We start from the raw sequence: 18,750 nt of genomic DNA, 5'->3' as shown, positions 1-18,750 counted from the left end.
TTCTTTCAGTACTTATAAAACCTGTACATAAGTATTTGTAAAAATAACCAAATCCTGCTAATTTTAATTATTATAGAAGCCTAAATTTTTTACTTTTTAAAACCACTGTGTAAATTTGATATAACACAAAAACATGTTTGTTATTTATGGTTACAAAGTCACCAAAATACTGGTACACGAACAAAAAAAAAATTTAAAGAAACAGATCAGATTAGATTCAGATTTTTTTACTCATTCAAAGTTGTGTGTGTGTGTGGGGGGGGGGGGGGGGGGGGGCATCCACCATTTTGAGAATGATCACCAGTAGATGTCTGGAGATGTCTTTGGAACATAGACCCTATCTCCTGATGTCAGGGAGGAAAAATGGTTGGAGCCTGGTTCACAAACTATGACAGCATTGAGACAAATCATCATCAACAAAAGATTTCAGAATGACATTATGTCAGGAACAAGTATTTTCCCCAAATTAAGGCAGGGAGATGATATAATATATACAACATGACAGCATTAAAGGTTTTTAATAAAAAAGGGGGAAAACAATGGATGACTTCACAAACTTATTATTTTCTTTTAGACACACAAGAAACAATGTATCAATTCTCATATTTTAATGTACTGTTCTAAAAGGAATTCTTATAAGCCCCCAGGATAAGGGCTCGTAATTATCTGGCAACCATTGACTATCAAAGTCACAAAGACAGACCAGCGTCAGTTGGTTTTCAATCAGCTGAAATTTGGTAAATGAAGAAAAAAAAGTAACATTCCTTTCAAGTAATACTAGCGTAATTCTCTGCACAAGAGAGCTACCTGATATGGAAAAATTGTTTAACTTGTCTTTTAATGTTATAACTTGCTAACTCAATATCATGATTAGGCAATAAAATCCTTCAAATATTTGAATTTTTTGGTATACTAAACAGCTAGCTTTTAGAAAGACATATTGGTAAATTCCAGTCTTATAAAACTTGGAAATTTGATATGAGGATAACAAAAATGCATCCTTTCCCCTGCGAAAATGTGTCTCATTTGACGCTCACTTACGGTTCTCAATATGTCCTAGAACATAACGTTTTTCTCTTTTCATGACAAATGTTCTTAATCTTTTCTAAGACATTCTGAAAGACTTCCCAAAAACACTGATCGAACTGTTACATTCATCATAGAACAACATTAGAACTATAAAAAAAATCACCAAATGTTCTAGAATAGACTGAGAACCGTAAGTGAATGTTAAATGAGACAAATTTTCACAAGGGTTTGACAGCAAAGGTGCAGTTAGAATCGTGGGACCTTGCCAAATACATCCTCTGTTCTTGCACCCCACAAGAATAAGAAAGAAAGAGAAAGAAAATGAAGACTAAAGTAAAATCAATTCGAAACATTTTCACACCAGCAAATGCCTTCATTATTTCTGCAGGAGGAAAGGGTCTCATCTTACATTTCTCTGTATGTCATAATGATACAGTTTTTCACGTTCTTATTTCTTCATATTTCTATGAGACTGACTCACTTCAATGGTTTTCAACTGAACGCAACAATGCAGCTGAATCTCCATAGTCAGAAGGTTCAATGATTCAAAGATATGATGGTTATGTTCCAAGCGTATGGCATACATAAAGGTAGACTCTTGGGTGGAGTAGAGCCTGTTCAGGGACAGTTGCACACCTCTTAAAAGAAGTGGTACCCCGCACCAAGAGGCTTTACACCCAAAAAGCAAAGGAGGGAGTGAACCTTGTGTTGAGCTGTTTAGCTCCCGGTCAGGAAGATAAACTGTGGCAACAAATACAACAGCCTGAGAATCCTGAAGTCAGTGAAAGTCTGACACATTCTCTTGTAGAATGTTATCTATCAGCAGAATCCACCACTGCAAGACTTCAGATTCTGTCACTCTTAGTTGTTGATCAAACAAATTCTGATTTAATGGTGAGTATGAATTATTATTATTATTATAGAATGTTATTGTTATATATCTAACTTGTGGTTTTTAGTAAGTGTTATATTTATGAATTGCTTTTAAAAAAGGGCTCATTTTTATTTATATGTTTACATATTAAAAAAATTTTTTTCTACATTTTAGAGTCTCATTACCTGGGCTGACAAAATATGGTGACCATGGACTGGGCCATGAAATTCTTGCCTACCCTTTTCAGAGAATCTCAGCAAGACTGGTTTGGGAAGAAGTGGATATCATGGCATGTGAGAGCTGCAGTGACTCCAGATGTTGATGGTTTGTTTGATATAAGTGCAAGTTTTTCTAACCACCAGACAAATCGGCCAGAAAGTGGCAAGGTTGGTTTCTCACAGAGTAAACTCATAATACCCACAGTTAATCATCTTTATGACTTTATTAAATGTGTGAAATATTAAAGCTTTGCGTTGCGTTTAATCAAGATACAGTGCCACGGCAAAAGTAAAACTGCGAAAATCTGCCCGTGAAAAAAAAAAAAAGAACTGCCACCCCCATTCACTGCTGAGGAACAGAAAGCTTTTCTAGACTCATTAAAACCATTTGGAACTGATGTTGTTTGCTTAAGCACCTTTCATGGTTATTCTGAGTGCTTCAAGGAATTGGGCCCCAGGACAGAAAAAAAAGCAAAGGTCCCCGCATTTCTACGCAACTTGTACAACAGCCAGGATAGTGAGCTGTCACACAGTGACCTTTCTGTAATGTGCAGCAGCACAGACATTAAGATGAATGCAGAGGAAATTGAAGTGGTGGAGAAAAACACATGAAACCAAGCAGGATCTTCACTATGGCACGAAATGAGAGCTGGAAGAATCACAGCATCCGTTGCAGGAGATGTATTGAAAACAACCATCGAAAAACCAGCTATGTCCACCATAGAAAAAATATGCAACCCTCAGAGCCAGTCACCAAAGGTTCCTGCCCTGGAGTGGGGGAGACTTAATGAGGACAATGCATTTGCTTTATATGGAAATGAAATACATCAGACAAAAAACAGTTTAACAAGCAATTGTATCCCCCGTGATTTGTACATTCATAATGTTTCTCAACAACACACAGACAGTAGTCTAAAAAAATGTGTACTGTTCAATTCTGAGGATATGCCTTTTTTGGCAGGATCACCTGATGGGATAATGAGGTGTACCTGTTGTGGTTTAGGAGTAGTAGAAATCAAATGTCCTTATCAATGTAAAGAAAAGTCTGTCAGGGAATCCATATCATCTATCAAAAATTTTTGTCTCAAAGCTGATTTTTCTTTGAGGTCAACATGTTTATTTTTCACAAGTGCAGCTTCAAATGTTTGTGACTGGTGCCCATTATGCAGATTTCGTTGTGGGGTCGCCCACAGATTGTGTGGTGACCAGATTGTTAAGAGATGATAGTTACATTCAGACCATGATTTCCAAGTTGGCATCATTTTGGAAAAAGTGCATTTGGCCAGAGCTTCTTACAAGGCGTATTGAAAATGTAAATGTATCAGTAATGCCATCCACCAGCAAGCTTGTGTATTGCTATTGCAAGTCATCAATGGAAGACAGAGACATGGTAGCATGTGACAAATGTGACAATTGGTTCCATTTAGACTGTTTAAAATTGAAGCGACTGCCTAAAGCAAGGTTGTGGTATTGCAATAAGAGTAGAAATGCCAAGAAACATAAAACTGTTTAGATGTTCAGCTTTGATGGATGCAATCCATTTATTTCTTATTTAAAAACTTTTTTAATATATGTTTCATGCAGATGGCAATTTGTAAATATATTTGTATTGCACTGTATATTTGAGCTGTAAATTACTGTGACTGTGCAGCAAGCTCGTGGGTCGACTTCTGTGATATGCATGTTTTTTTACACTGTAAGAAAATAAAGATAATAAATGTTCTATGTACAGACAGTTTGATTTTTACAACTTTTTAATTACTCTGTATTTGTTGCTGAATACCTGGAAAATTAGTATCAGAATAATTGTTTTTAAGGTTTTTTATAATGATAACCAAAAGGCACAGGATTTCATGCTTCTGTGCTTGACAGCTCTAATGTTTTAATTACCACAAAACTGCTGAAAAACGTGGAAAACGAATTACAAATAATTTTATACAAGACATAGGCTTCATGTATTTTGTGATAGTGAATATAAAGTCTGTTTTTCCCTCACCACCATTTAAATCAAAGCAAAATATTATTACAAGTGTATAGTTTTTCTGGTTGATAAAATCGACACAAGGGTCATATACTGACACTAATTAATAAAGTGAATATTGCAACATCGATCTATTTCTTCTAGCTAAATCACCTGTAAAGGTCATCGGACAGGAGGGAAATCCAGGTAAGTCCCATTTAGGTGCTGTCAGTGGGAAGATTCCAGAAATATATCTGATAAAAAGACAATATCAGGTGTAAACTGTAATTGCAGCCCGTTAGAGAAGGGTTGGCTTTATCGCTGATAAAATCACCAGCAGCTCTAGAAAATCCTCCTGAGGACCATTGACTGACGCTTAAAACCCTAATGAATATGACCAAGTGGATGTCACAAGTAATTGTCCTCTGGTCTGTTTGATATGAACAATCAGTTTGCCAATTTAACATTGAGATTAATGGGTGCAATCCAATGTTTTACTGCCCATGGCGGCCATCTTGTGACGTCATGCCGGCTGTAAGAATGCATATTTAACCCTCATGTGGAGATTCCGCTTAACTTTTCAGCTGTGTGAGTGATGCATTTTCTCTCAAATTTGCTCTACAAAATGCACATGATTTGTTCGGTACATTACTTTGCCCTTTACCATATTTGAAAGATTGATAAATAATCTTTATAACAACAGAAAATTATATCATAATTTTGTTGCTTTGGTTACAACCTGTCAATTGATGCTTGTCTTAGATACCCACCCCTCATATAGCCTAATATCTCCACTGGTAGAGGACCTCAGATATTATCATTGGTATTTCCTGAAAATATATGCATGGGGCCTAATATGAATTAAATAATCAGCATGGACTTTTTCCAAAAAAGCAGGCACCAGCGACGCAAATCTTCCGACTTTTTTATCGTAAAACATTCCAGTCAAATCTCGCTTCCCAGAGTTTCGATTTTCATTATAGACTGTTTCAATCAATTCCAGCGTTAATCAGTGCCTAAATTACTAAAATAGGCTCTGGTATCTTCTATGAATTTATTCCCGGATGAAAGTATATATAGTTGAAATGCTGATCAAACTTACATTCGAAACTAAGTTCGTGAAACTGGTAGTGGCTGGTTCAAGTAGGACGAAGGCGCATGCTGCAGATTTTCCGAATTTCAAGAAGCAAACAGCACATGCACTGTGTGTTGTTTTTCTGTAGACACTAAGGGACCGTTCACATGCAAAATCTATTTTCTAAAAATCTATTTTCTATTTGTGGTATCTTGTGATCACGGTCTGTGCCCTGAATACCCCGCGGCGTAATTACTGGCAGGGCGAGCCAGTTACTTCCAAAGCTGTAATTGCTTATTTGACCTCAAATGGATTATTTAAATTGTGTGAGCTGGGCCACACTTGCATCTCTGCAGTTTTTTCTTTATTTAAGTAATTTTTAAAAAGTGGATATGATTGTAATAGGGTACATGTATTCACATATATATATATATAAATATGTAATAGTACATTGTACCTTTATATAAGTAGCTAAAGTATATAAATAGATGTAATGAATATGTATAGCTGGTGTTAGCACCCTTTTTGTGTCACGTGGGTCATGTGACCCTATACTATAAAAAGCTGTTGGCGTGTAATTTGAGGGAGATACACCAGTGATCGGATGTGAAGAAAGTACTGTATTTTATGTAAGATCAGTCCAAATAAAGACTTTTTGAAAGGACAATACATTTGTTGTCGTGCCACGGTCGCATGATGCTAAATTTTTTAAAATGCAAATTATAATTTATTTGAAGCGGTAAAGGAGAGCAAAAGCATCCTAGAATTCACATACAACTGCAAGAAAATAGAAATTGTTAAGCATTTTAAGTATCTTGGAATATACTTCTCCCAATAAGATCATTCCTACAAACCAAAGAATACTTATGCAAAAAAGCAACAGCTGCAATGTATGCCCTACTAAAGAAAGGAAGAGCACGGAACCTTTCCATTGAAGACCACCTCTTTCTCTTTGATAAAATAGTGACACCTATACTGTTATATGGATCAGAGATTTGGGGCTTTGGCAAATTAGGCATGATTGAGAGAGTACACCTAAAATTTTGCTTCACCTAAAATCCAGCACTCCTAACTTTATGGTCTATGGAGAAACAGGCAGAAACATTGAGATTAGATCCTGTGTATTAAACTACTGGGCATGCCTAAAATGTGAAAGCAATCTAAATACTCAGCAATTATACTAAGGCATTGTCTGAGGTTGTAACACCTTCAGCATCAACATTGAAAACCACATCAGAACCACCTGCAGCTAATTCAACAGCTAAAACACAGGAGCCAGTAAAAGTGTTACTTTTGAAAAGAACAGTGTATCCAATGGCTGAATGTCCTCTATGCGGAAAAAAGTTTTACAGAAGAATTTCACTAGGTACCTTAGAACACACAGAACACATTTTTCAAAATATAATCAAAGCATTTTAGTGGACAAGTAATATCAAGTAATATCATCTAATATCAAGTAACAACCATGGGCCGCTATTTCCAGTGCATGTTCGGTACACGGCTCCACCAGCTTGCGGTAACAAAGATTGCACAAACATCATGCAGACTGCCTCACTAGGAAGAGCCGGCTATTTGTGTGACCACATCTATTCCATCCCATTCCTGCCTTTGCCAGGCGACGCGATACGTGAGGGTGCTACAGTAGGGCTTCATGTGACTCAACTAGCCAATCACAGCACAACAATGGCATCGCACACAGACTCTCTGATAAGTGCTCGAGGAGCCAATATTGACTACCAAAAGCTGGCAAATCCCACCTATTCATTCCCTGCAAAACATATGAGATTACACAAAAAACTCTGTATCCAAGTAGTAACTATACTGTACCAAGTCAGGTACTGATGATGTGCGGTGTCATATATTCCAAAATAAGCCATTACCACTAATTTATAACTTTTATTTTTGTTTAATATGTTATTCATGAAAGAGTTCATGAAAGATTATTTTAAGTTGTTAAAACGTGATCTTATTCTTTTTATATTCAAATAAATGAATAATTTGGGTAAAATTGGTCTTCCACTTCTTGTTTGCATTTTTCCTTTACAACAAGATTATTTTGGAACAGTTGCAGCATTAAAAATTAAAATAAATAGCAATCTGAAAGAAGAATTTTGCATAATTACTAAATGATGATAGGAACTTTGCATTAAGAGATTAGTTAAATAGTGATTTTGTTAGTCAATTCATGTAGAATCTGACAATATGATTGAAAATACTGATTGAATTCTTGGCCTTGCACTGGGCAGTTTTACATTTGTGCCAAGTACTTTTTTTGGACTCCATTGTACAGTGGTAAAAGTTCTTCAATTGCCATGAAAGTCTTTAATCAGACTCTGTATGGTGCTGCCATCTGCTGGTGCTATGGCAACGATATCTGCTGGCAACGAATTAGTTTGCCTTTGTTTCTGAGTGAATTTACAGTCTAAAATCACTATTTCTGAAAATATTTGCGTTTTGCTGAGGGTAGGCTATAGGCAATACACGGCAAACATCTTAGTACGTTTGTGCAACAGAATTTTTTTAAAAACCCTTGCAATATTTGGTCAGGAGTTGCTTAAAGCATAGCACAGCGTTGCTGTCTATCGGCATCAGGCCGTTAGTTTGTCAATTTTCACAAATTACCCATGAATCGCGAACCCATTCATTTTCCTATGGCAATCTAGCAACTCATTAAAAATGCACGCATGCGCAGTGGGCTAGGTGTGACGTCATGCAGTGCATTTCTGGGGATGGCTTCGCTGGATCGAATTCTTACTTCTGATTGAAGAATATAATGCAGTGAAATAAAAGATGCTGCCCACTCGCCCCTAGTAGTTAAATGGGTACACACGCTTCCAAAGCAGTACACTTTCTATTCAGTCTAAGAGCAGGACACAAGGTACTGGTCCGTGTTTGGGCAGGTTGTCGTGACCCATAATTCAGCAACCAATGCACTGAAATGTGCATGCACAACCAAGAAAAAGATTTGTGTACACAAAGCATTGGTGTTGTTGTTTATTGCAGAGGAATCACCAGAGTTAGCAAGGGAGGTAGATTCGGTGCAATCAACGTCAATACAGCCAATACCAATGACAGAAACAGACACAGCAGTCCAGAACATGTATCCACCAGTCAACACCAGGTGCATTTGTACAGTTGTTAAATGGAACCAAATTCTACATGCTGTATCAGGAAAAGCCTCAACAGTCTTAGCAAATAATTTGAATATTAATGTTCATTTGTGCAGCTGACTAAAATTATTTTAAAGTCACTATTATTATTATAAAGTTTATTTCCATAATGACATGTCTGTGTTCATAAAAGGTTCTGAGCATCTTTTTAAAACACATTCTCACCGAGAATAAATTAACCCAAAACATGATATCATACTTTTTCTAATCACATAATATTTGTTCATCCGAAAAATGCATCAGATGTCCCTTTTATTGGGTTTAATTTTCAAATATTCTGCACACTGGGAGGGTGACCCCCTCCCGCGCAGTGCCCGAGTGTGAGTAGGTCTGGGAGGGGGACCAAGGCTGCGCCCAAGGTTCGGCACTACGCGCCGAATTAAGGTATGGCCTCTGTTTAGCAACCTATAATTTTATCCTAGGGAAATAATGTTCATTTATGTAAAATAGCCTAATTTTGTGTCTTATTTATGACTTTTATATTATGAAACTTATAAGTCTAGATGGAACAGATCACGACTAAATATTACTTAAAAAGGGCAATTGGGTTTCAACATGATCAGCCTAGTAAGTCTCCACGAATTACAGCCGTACTCATTATCTCTTTAAATGTTTGAGGGGTATAAGGTGGAATATTATTATAAAAATTATTAAATCATTTTGTAGCAAAACCAACAGTTCCACCAATAAAGAAAGTGTGTTGTGGAACCAAGTTCACCAAAGGAACAAAACACAATCAAAATACATTGATGGGATGCGTGCTGATAACAGGTTTGTTACACAGGTAAAATATAAGCATCTTATCTCATCTTTCCTGAAAATTAGCCACATAGACTTAAATAATGCCTTGCAGTATTTGCCTTGTTACTGATAGTGCATACTCAACCTAAGAAGTCTTTAGGCATTGATTTCTCTTTCTACTGTTTGATATTTCTCATATATGAGAGCTATAACATGCTTTATGTTTTAGGTAATTAACAGTTATCTGGACATTATGATTAGCAAACAGTGGTAAGAAAGTAACAATTATATGACGAAGTGCAATAAAATGACAACATTAAATGTCACTAGCGAAAACACCAATGACATTTGGTTAGAATTGATAAATATAATAATAATAATGATAAAAATAGCTATTATTTTTTTTCTATCCAAACAAATGTCAATATTTGGAATTAAAATTTAAGACTGTTTTTTTTAAAATAATATTCATATTTTAGGGTTTTCTAGTGCATGGGTTAAAGAACAACACTCCAGACTAAGAGATGCCAAGAACTATCTGAAGTCAGACTACAAACTACATATAATAAAAAAGGATCAGTGTGCTGACCACTGTATAAGTTATGCCTTGTCACTTCCTGCTCAATGCAACCATGATCACAATATGGCCTGTGGTAGCTGAGATGGTCTTTCTGCTGTTTTGGATAACATTGAAGTGGTCATAATGGATGAAATGACAAGTTTCAGGTAAATATTAAGAAGGTATCAGAAATGAACTTGATGTGTCTTCATATGCATAATGAATTATATATGTGTCTGTTTCTTTATATCATTATTTATATTATTATTATATGCTTCTCACAATAACTTTTTCACATAGGTACCCTGAGCAGAAAGAGGAAATGCTGTTTGACTTCAGAAAATCTAGAGATTCAATCTTCTTGTGGAAAATCACATAGTGAGGTCCAAGAACCAAGAATTAGGGAAAGCAGACGTTCTAGAAAACCTTACCCCAACACAAGCATTGATCACCATGGATTGAGCTATGAAGGTTTTTACCAACTAAGGGACCGTTCACATGGAAAATCTATTTTCTAAAAATCTATTTTCTATTCGCGGTATCTTGTGATCACGGTCTGTGCCACGAGTACCCCGCAGCATAATTACTGGCAACGCGAGCCAGTTACTTCCAAAGCTGTAATTAATTCTCGGCTGTGCTCGGAGGAGATTCTGATACCTTGACGCATGTGCAGTAGGAAGTTAGAAAGTTAATGGTGGTTGCAGTTGCTTTGAAAAGTGTTTGTCGATTTTGTGCAACAACAAGACGAAGAAGATGAAGAAGCTATACACAAGACAGATATGAGTGCAACCGTCATGATCCGATGGCAAGCGATGCGGCAACGGAGGATGAGATTTTATAGAATGCGAGCTAGGAGGCGAAAACAGTTGATGCTGCTTTTGTTGTCTTTGCTGATCGTTTCACCTGAGAGGACTATCTGGTCTCAGGAAAGGTAATGTTTGCTGTTTTTATCAACAGGGAATGTTTCAACAATGTGACATTTTCCTCGTGTTCGTTTCCTTACACGACTTCACGACTATTTTACGGCGATTTCAATGTATTATGGACCCCAAATTCTGAAATCCAGATGAGGTGAATCATCTCATCAGGTATAACCCCCCCCCCCCCCCCCCACACACACACACACAAAAAAAAGTTTGAGAAATATAAAGTGTGTGAAACAGTAACTAAAGGAGAATATATACATGTGTGCACCTAGCTAAGGTAAATGTATTTATCTATGAAACCATTATATTAACATTGTTCATATGCAAGAATAATTTTGTTATAGAACAGTCTCAACAATAAACTAGGGAATTATATTTAAGCCTGATTAGTTTTTATACTAGAAATGTATGCATAATGCATTTTTTTGTATTTATTGTTATGTAGTTTTATTGTTTTAGGTCAAGCCATTGGTGGGAGAGAATCGTTAATGAAACATTTGATGATAGGGACTGGCAAGAAAGTTTCAGAATGAAGCGAGAGACGTTTGAATATCTGATCAACGAATTAGCCCTGCACTTACCAACACCTGGGATGTGGAGGTAGGTTATGATCATACGGGACACTGATATTTTAATTTCTATCGGTAAAAAAGAAACATGTGATAAATAATTGTATAGATAATAAAACTGCCAACATACCATTGTAGCTTTCCATTATAAGCATCTTCTATGCTTGAACATACCCTTTTCCGATCAAGTAAAGGCGATTTTAGGTTAGTCTTTATTACCCTTATCTAATCAAATAAGGACAATTATACTTATTTCAATTACTTATAGCACTGATAATGTTTCAAATTCATGTAGCATTTCATTTAATGAGAGGAAGGCTTGTGAATTTTCAATTATAGTAATTTATTGCAAAAAACAACAATAACCATTACAATGCAGTTGGAATTATGTTTATAAAGCGCAATACAGCTACTATATTTCACAAGTGGAAAGTAATCTTACACTAATGTATTAGTTTGTACACTCATTATACGCACACCCTAAACAATAGTGAATACCATTAAAAATTTACCTAGTAAAATAAATACGCAAATAAATACGAACCACATTTAAATACCACTTTCCAGAACAAAATCTAAGCAAACGTACAATTATAGGAATGTCACAGATTCTTAAGTAGTCAGGCTTTTTCCATTATTTATCTGACATATGGTAAACATATGATGAAAACAAAAACGAATTTCTACTTATTCATCGACTTAACATATTTGCAGAGAGTGGCCGTTCGTTAAATAGCATGCCAATTATGTGTGCCCTAATTGCCCGACCCTTTTTTAAAAATTACACTCATTAGGTTTTTTTGTTCACATTGAGTAAGGCGATGAAGCCTAGCTTCCAAGGAAAGATGAAATGTTGTCACCAAAACACCTACAAAATGCGTAGGCTAAAGAAATAAAATAACATTAAAAATATGGGAAAATTAAAAACAAGAGAAACGCAACACAACATGTACCTGAAATATCCGATTAACTTGAAGTATTTAATCAAAATCAAATAAATGCTGCTCAAATTCTAAGAGAAAAATGTACAGAATAAATCTGTATAAAAAACAGCTATTTATTTATTGAGGTGTGTGAAACGTTCATCTTATTTAGCGTGATTCGTGAAGCACCCCATTCACGCGACTTGTGAATGCAATTGTTTATTCTCTGCCCTTCGTGAAACGAAGACATTATACCTGGTGATACGTGATTTTCCCGTGATTAAATATTAGAACGTTTAATGGTCACCCGCTGGTTCTTCCAACACCCTTATCATTTAAAGATTGACTGCACCACTGCACACACTGATTAAATGCATAAGCACTACATCTTGTTCATCAGTGTAATAAACTTAGTGTAAAGGACATAACCTACCACCCCTTCGGTTTAGTATAGTCCACACACCCCTATTGAATAATAGACAATGCCACCTAGAGTAAGCAGTTCATTTTTATGCAGACACCTAAGAAGCAAGAATTTTGTCATACAAAAGAGGACATAAAATTATTTGAACTTGAAATGTGATGGGTGACACTTCGATACAAAAAGAGGAGACTGTATTTGTACTCATAAGATTTATTGTCTCTACACAAACTTGTGTGACTGTATACGTGCGTACGTATGGTCCAAATCTATAAAATAAAAAAAAAAATGCTTAAATAACTGACAAAAACCTTAGAGCACATTACATATAGATATAAAGAAACAAACAGATAAATACTACACTACTTTTGAAATTATCCATGTGTCCACACCCAAATTTTACTAAGACTTGTAAAAACCACAATATACATACCCAAAACCAAATTTTAACAACACATAAAATTGTAAGTTTCATTTACTTGTACTTTATACAACTGTCATTATCACTATCAAATTATTTATTTATTCCCTTGTTGCTCAGGTAAAAAATAGACTTGTGATAGCTAGCAATAACAATATTGTTGTAGCAATACTTGGAAATAGAACACTAAATTAATAGTAATAAACGTGAGACTATTATATTATTATTTTAATTTTCTATTTACTAAGTGCAGAATATCCTAAATAAAAATATTAGTCTTACACCTAACTACCAAAAAAATTTTTTTTCATAAGCTGACTAAAAAAAAATTTTTCATGATTAATTTGGGGATAAGAAACTTTCTGACCTTGCTGTATCCTTCCTTCAGTTTAAAGTGACAATATTTTTTAGTCATTACGTGGCATGAGCTTGATATTTTTTCCATTTTTAGGTTGTGTGTGACCATGAGACCAGTGTTGGATGTCGTTGTGGGGTGGCCTGGCAGTGTCCATGATGCCAGGGTTTGGACAAATTCGAATGTCTACAGGAAGGCAGAAGAGGGGAGGCTGTTCCCAATGGATGATCAACATGTAAGAAAAATTGAAGGAATAGATGTCCCATTGTTTATTTTGGGAGTTTCTGCCTACCCGCTGAAGCCCTACCTAATGAGGCCCTTCCCAGATAATGGACACTTAAATAGGTTGCATACTAATTATAATTATAGACGTTCTCGGGCAAGGATGCCCATCGAATGTTGTTTTGGGAGGACGAAAAAGAAATGGAGCATTCTCCAATATCATATTGATTTTGACACTGAATTTGTTTTGCATCTTTTAATGGCATGTTTTGCTTTACATAATATTTCTTTAGTTCACAAACATGAAATGAATTTTGAGTTTATTTTGCAAGTAGAGCAGGACCATGAACATAGAGGGTATCATCCACCACCTAGAGAGGAGAGGGCACGGTTTCGAGGAAAAGATATAAGGGAATCGTTAATGGGGTTTTTCAATAGATAGACTTTCTTTCTCCATTTTGTGATAGAAGTTCCGTTTTTGAATAGTTTGAATTACCTGACCTAAAAACAAAAATTGGTTACAGAAAATAATAAATTTATTCATTGCTTTCATTGTCTCTTCTCTTGTATTTTTAAGACTGTTGGATATGCAGATAATGTGTGCATTTAAGTACCGAGTCTTTTGTTGAAACGTGCACTTGAAAGTAACAATGAGGTATTACGGTATTTTGTTTACCATGGGTATATTCTCAATTTTGGATTAATTTGCTATCAACCACAGCCTACTCTCCACCCATTATAAGGGTTAAAATGCGGTGATTTATAGGACATTTACAATTTGCTGGATTACACCTTAGGTTCAAGATGCAGCCATTGCAAGCTCAAAACTATACCTGTTACATATAGTTATTTCAATCAGTATTCTCTTATTAAAATAGCTGTACTAAAGTAATATGTAAAAAGCAGGCCAGAGTGGAAATAAAATGTAAACAAACGACCTTATTTAACTGCCCTCTATAAGAAAAACAACTTTTCCAAACACAACCGTTACCATATAGGAATGAGCTTTAATAATTAACTGTGTCAAGGCAAAGTGAAAAATGGCTTTTTTTTTTTGTTGCAATAAACATCAAAAGGAGCAGTATTATCAAGACGACAGATTGTATCACTTTCTAAAAGTGGCATGTTTGCAGAATGCCAAGAGCAAGCTACTGGAACGAAAAGGTAATTATGCTTAATTGTTTGTTTGTGGATGCCAGGTAGTTGGGCCTACAAACAAAGGACATTACAACAGTGACACCTCAGATCTTCCCAATCACCTGGCTTGTCACTTTTTAATGGCTTACCTGTGGCTTGGGTGCTTGTATCTAGTAAGTTGCGGGGCATTTGCAGAGGGCGATTTCCAAGTATCTTATCCAGCTCCTCGAAATGCTTGCACGTTTTGTGCCCCTTACCACTACCACTGAAAAAATATTAAGAAAGAAACACTTGAAGATGTAATGAACACATGGATATTGGTAATCAACAGTAACAGCACCTGAGAGATGAATCACAAGATACCACATGAAAAATAAGAAGGTGAATGAAGTCAGAAATCTGACAACGTAACTGATAATTGCAAAATTCAAAAGAAACTCACTTGTTGTTGTCTTTTACTTTTTTATAGTTCTCCTTCAACTTTCTGATTCTGTTCTGGCAAGCCTGCATGGCCTGAACGATCAACACCCGAATCCTTTCTCAGCCGCTCTGCAATCTTCCTGTAAACCTGAACATTAGTAAAACGCACACTCGCAAAATGTGCTTGCATATCTTCCTCCCCCCAGATGTTGATGAGCGCGATAGTCTCAGCATCTGTCCAATTTTCCACCCCCTTTGACCTTCCTCCAACTTGTTTTGCACTACCACTAGCCATATTACGCGTCTGTATGCTCAAGTCGTCACAACTAAACTGATGAACTCCACAGCTTAGAGACACTACTGCGCATGTGTCAAGGTATCAGAATCTCCTCTGAGCACAGCCCAGAATTAATTACAGCTTTGGAAGTAACTGGCTCGCGCTGCCAGTAATTACGCCGCGGGGTATTCAGGGCACAGATACCGCAAATAGAAAATAAATTTTTAGAAAATAGATTTTCCATGTGCACAGTCCCTAAGTATAGAGAGGTCCAACAAGACTGGTTTGCCAAAAAAGGGATTTCATGGCATGTCACAGCAGCAGTGATGATTGGTGATGGTGAAAATCATGATGTAAGAAACATTGAGGTCTCATTTATAAATATTAGATTTATAAATTCATAAACTTACTATTTGAACTTATTTGAATATTTATAACATTCTATTAGTTTCTACTAAGCAGGATCAACTTGGATTGATTTCTTTTTGGAGAGGTATTTGCTTCACCCTCCATTTTGCACAAGGAAAAATGTCATTTGAATCTTTTTTTTTCTGTGTATATATACACACATACATAATTACCTTTTCAGATACACTCACATATTGGACAACTGTGTAAAAAATTGGTTTATTGTCATTTCAATTTTGGAATCATCCCTCCGTGAATTACAGAAGAGAGTTCCTGCTGTCAGAGAGGTGTTCCTGAGATCTGATAACGCTGGGTGTTACCATAGTGCTCAACTGCTGCTGGCTATTCCTGAACTATCGTCCCATTTGGGGTTACAGATAAGGTGCTATGATTTCAGCGAGGCACAAGCTGGAAAAGCTGCCCCCAGATTCAGGTGTCTGGAAGCAGGCTGCATAGCATGAAGTCTTACCTAACTGAGGAAGAACTTACATCCCATACTGCTGCAGGTCAGCATCTTTTTGAACAGGTTGGCTATGACCTTGTAAGGTCCAAGTGGGCCCAAAGATTGGGCGAAGTGAAAACGAGCAGCACTGCTGAAAGTGTGCTAGCCCCAAGCACTTAAAAGCAAAGGGACAGAAGGGACCTCCCAGCTGGCTGGGCCCTTAAGGTTCCAAGAAGTGTGAGAAGATATACATAGGGAGTTCAGCAATTTCTACTGGCAGAATTCAACAGGGGTCTTGAAACTGGGAGAAAAGAACAACCAGCATATGTAGCAAAACAAAGAAATTAAAAGTATCTATAGATACTGTCACTGGCAAGAAGCCGTTTTCAAGGGACGACTGGCTCACAACCCAGCAGGTCGCCAACTATTCTTCAAGACTTTTAGTTTTGTGTTTGAATATCTCTGGGGGAAGAACAATGATTGGCAAGACAATACCTTGTAAATATATAACTTAGTAAGGTAATAATAAGCATATGCAAGAGTAGCGTGCCTGCTTACTGAAAATCTGCTCCGAAAGCTGAGAAAACCTAAAATTAGGCATAAATCCCCAAAAATACGGTATTGGGAGATGTCATATGGCAAAAGTTAAAAGGGTCCCCAGGCAAGTATTTCGGCCCAATAAGGTCAAATTCTGTGAACCTTCACCTTACCGCACTTGTCTGGTGCTTAGGAAAACTGGCACTTAATCTCTAAATGTTACATTGTGTACCCTAACTGGCCCTTATAGCTTCAATTAAAATTGTAAAATACACAGTACTATATATAAATATCAGTCTTACAAATACATACTCTAGTTCATGATGGCATGCTCACGTCATTATCATAGCATCACAAACAATAAAATAATACATATTAAGAATCTTAAAGCTGTCAAGATGTTTCCAAGATCCTTAAGGAGAGGTAATTTTTTGGTCATATGAGGTTAAAACATCATCATTTAAATTATTTTTTACAGGTTTTCCATGTCAAACCACATGTAATGTCCAGAATTGTATATGATGGAAACATGACTTATTTTTCTAACTTAAAGGTTAGTTAGCCATATTCACTTTGAATAGGTAGCCGAATATGCTTTAAAGAAAAAACTTTCAATTTTAGCCATTGTACATAAATATTTCTTTTGACAAAAATACAATTTTTTTTCATTATGTCTTAAAGGTGATTTTACGGTCTCTTGGAATCTGTGTTATAAATCTAACCTCAAATAATATATGATGAAAATACTGAATATTATTTTAAAAATGTTTTTACAATGTTTCGGAAAAATGTTTTCAAAAAACCTTTTAAAAACGTTCTTAACACATTTCAAGAAAACATTTTCACTAAACCCTTTTAAAACGTTCTTGAAATGTTTCAAGAAAACATTTTTAAAAATGTTTTTTAAACGAGCCTGGGCATATCTCTGCCAGTTTTGGAGATATAAGGGCCTAAAAATTTGCAAAGTTCAGTTCATGGTGAAAAGTAGGTCAAAAGTCAATTTCAGGGTCACATTTAGATTGCCAATATGTGACTTCCTATTCAAGTTCAAGAGTAAAACTGGCACTTTTAAAAATGCATTAATATATATATGTTATAGATTTAAAAAAGGTTACCTTCCCTATTTATGTTAAAAAGACCATCATAACTCTCAATACTTTTCTTTTAATTTTCATAGAGATATACATGTAAGTTTGGTGGCATTCAGTTAGTAATTGTTTCCTATCCCAAATTGCAATAAATAGATTAATTTGAATTAAATTTCGCTTGCTTCTATTTTTAATTTTTCTTTGTTTGTGATAAAAAAAGACCTCTGAGAATATGACATCATAGTGGGAGTTCGCATTAGATGAGGACACTACTCTGCCTTGGTACATGTAAGTGTTCAACCCTTATATGGGACTCTCTTAGATTTAAATTTTGGATTTGGGTTGTTTTTACTTATGTAGGCAGTTTATCTCTGCAATAATTGTAATTCTGCTATAAGATATGCTTGACATTAGGCAATTACAAATCTATATAAATTTTGAAGACATATTGTAATGACTTGGGCTTATTTTTTCACATGTGTCTATAGTATTATGACAGAAAGGAGGGTAAATTCATGTATGTCAATTCCCTTGGAAAGACTGGCCAAGAAAAGGATATTATCACAAGAAACTGGAGGTAGTTGAATATTAAAACTGTCATGTAAAAAAATGATAATATATCATATTGTATCGTATTAATAATAGGTTTATAACAATTATGTTAATTTTATGTACAAAGTGCAGACAATTCAATATTATGATTAAGTTGAGAGGTATAATTTTTCTTGTAATGTAATTTCAGCAACTTTTCCAGAAGAAAAGAAATCGGGTGCCAGATTGTCACCATCAACCATGAAAAACAACTAGATGGCTACACTTGTGGACTATGGTGTATACATGTGAGTTATGTTACCTAGGAAGCACACATTGTAATATAAGGTCTAAACCTGTACACCTTTGAAGAGTCCCCAAGTGAAACATTTATAGGGCAATAAAAAATAATTTTATTACTTAGCTCCCCAGCAAGGATCTTGGCAA

The 18,750-nt window shown here is 35.8% G+C and overlaps 1 long non-coding RNA gene across 1 annotated transcript; it reads right to left on the bottom strand.

Moving 5' to 3' along the window:
* Window positions 1–8,732: 8,732 nt before the first annotated feature.
* LOC147759526 (uncharacterized) lies at window positions 8,733–16,385 on the bottom strand. The gene is made up of 2 exons (XR_015331394.1): window positions 15,043–16,385; window positions 8,733–14,865 (listed from the first exon to the last, which is right to left on the bottom strand). It is a non-coding gene; the product is annotated as an uncharacterized LOC147759526 (long non-coding RNA).
* Window positions 16,386–18,750: the final 2,365 nt, after the last annotated feature.

This window comes from Lingula anatina, chromosome 10, assembly GCF_051362555.1.
Source record: "Lingula anatina isolate TDL-2025a chromosome 10, LinAna3.0, whole genome shotgun sequence".
Classification (NCBI taxonomy): domain Eukaryota; kingdom Metazoa; phylum Brachiopoda; class Lingulata; order Lingulida; family Lingulidae; genus Lingula; species Lingula anatina.
Note: the sequence above shows the minus strand (reverse complement) of the source record. Positions and strands in the feature narration are given on the sequence as shown.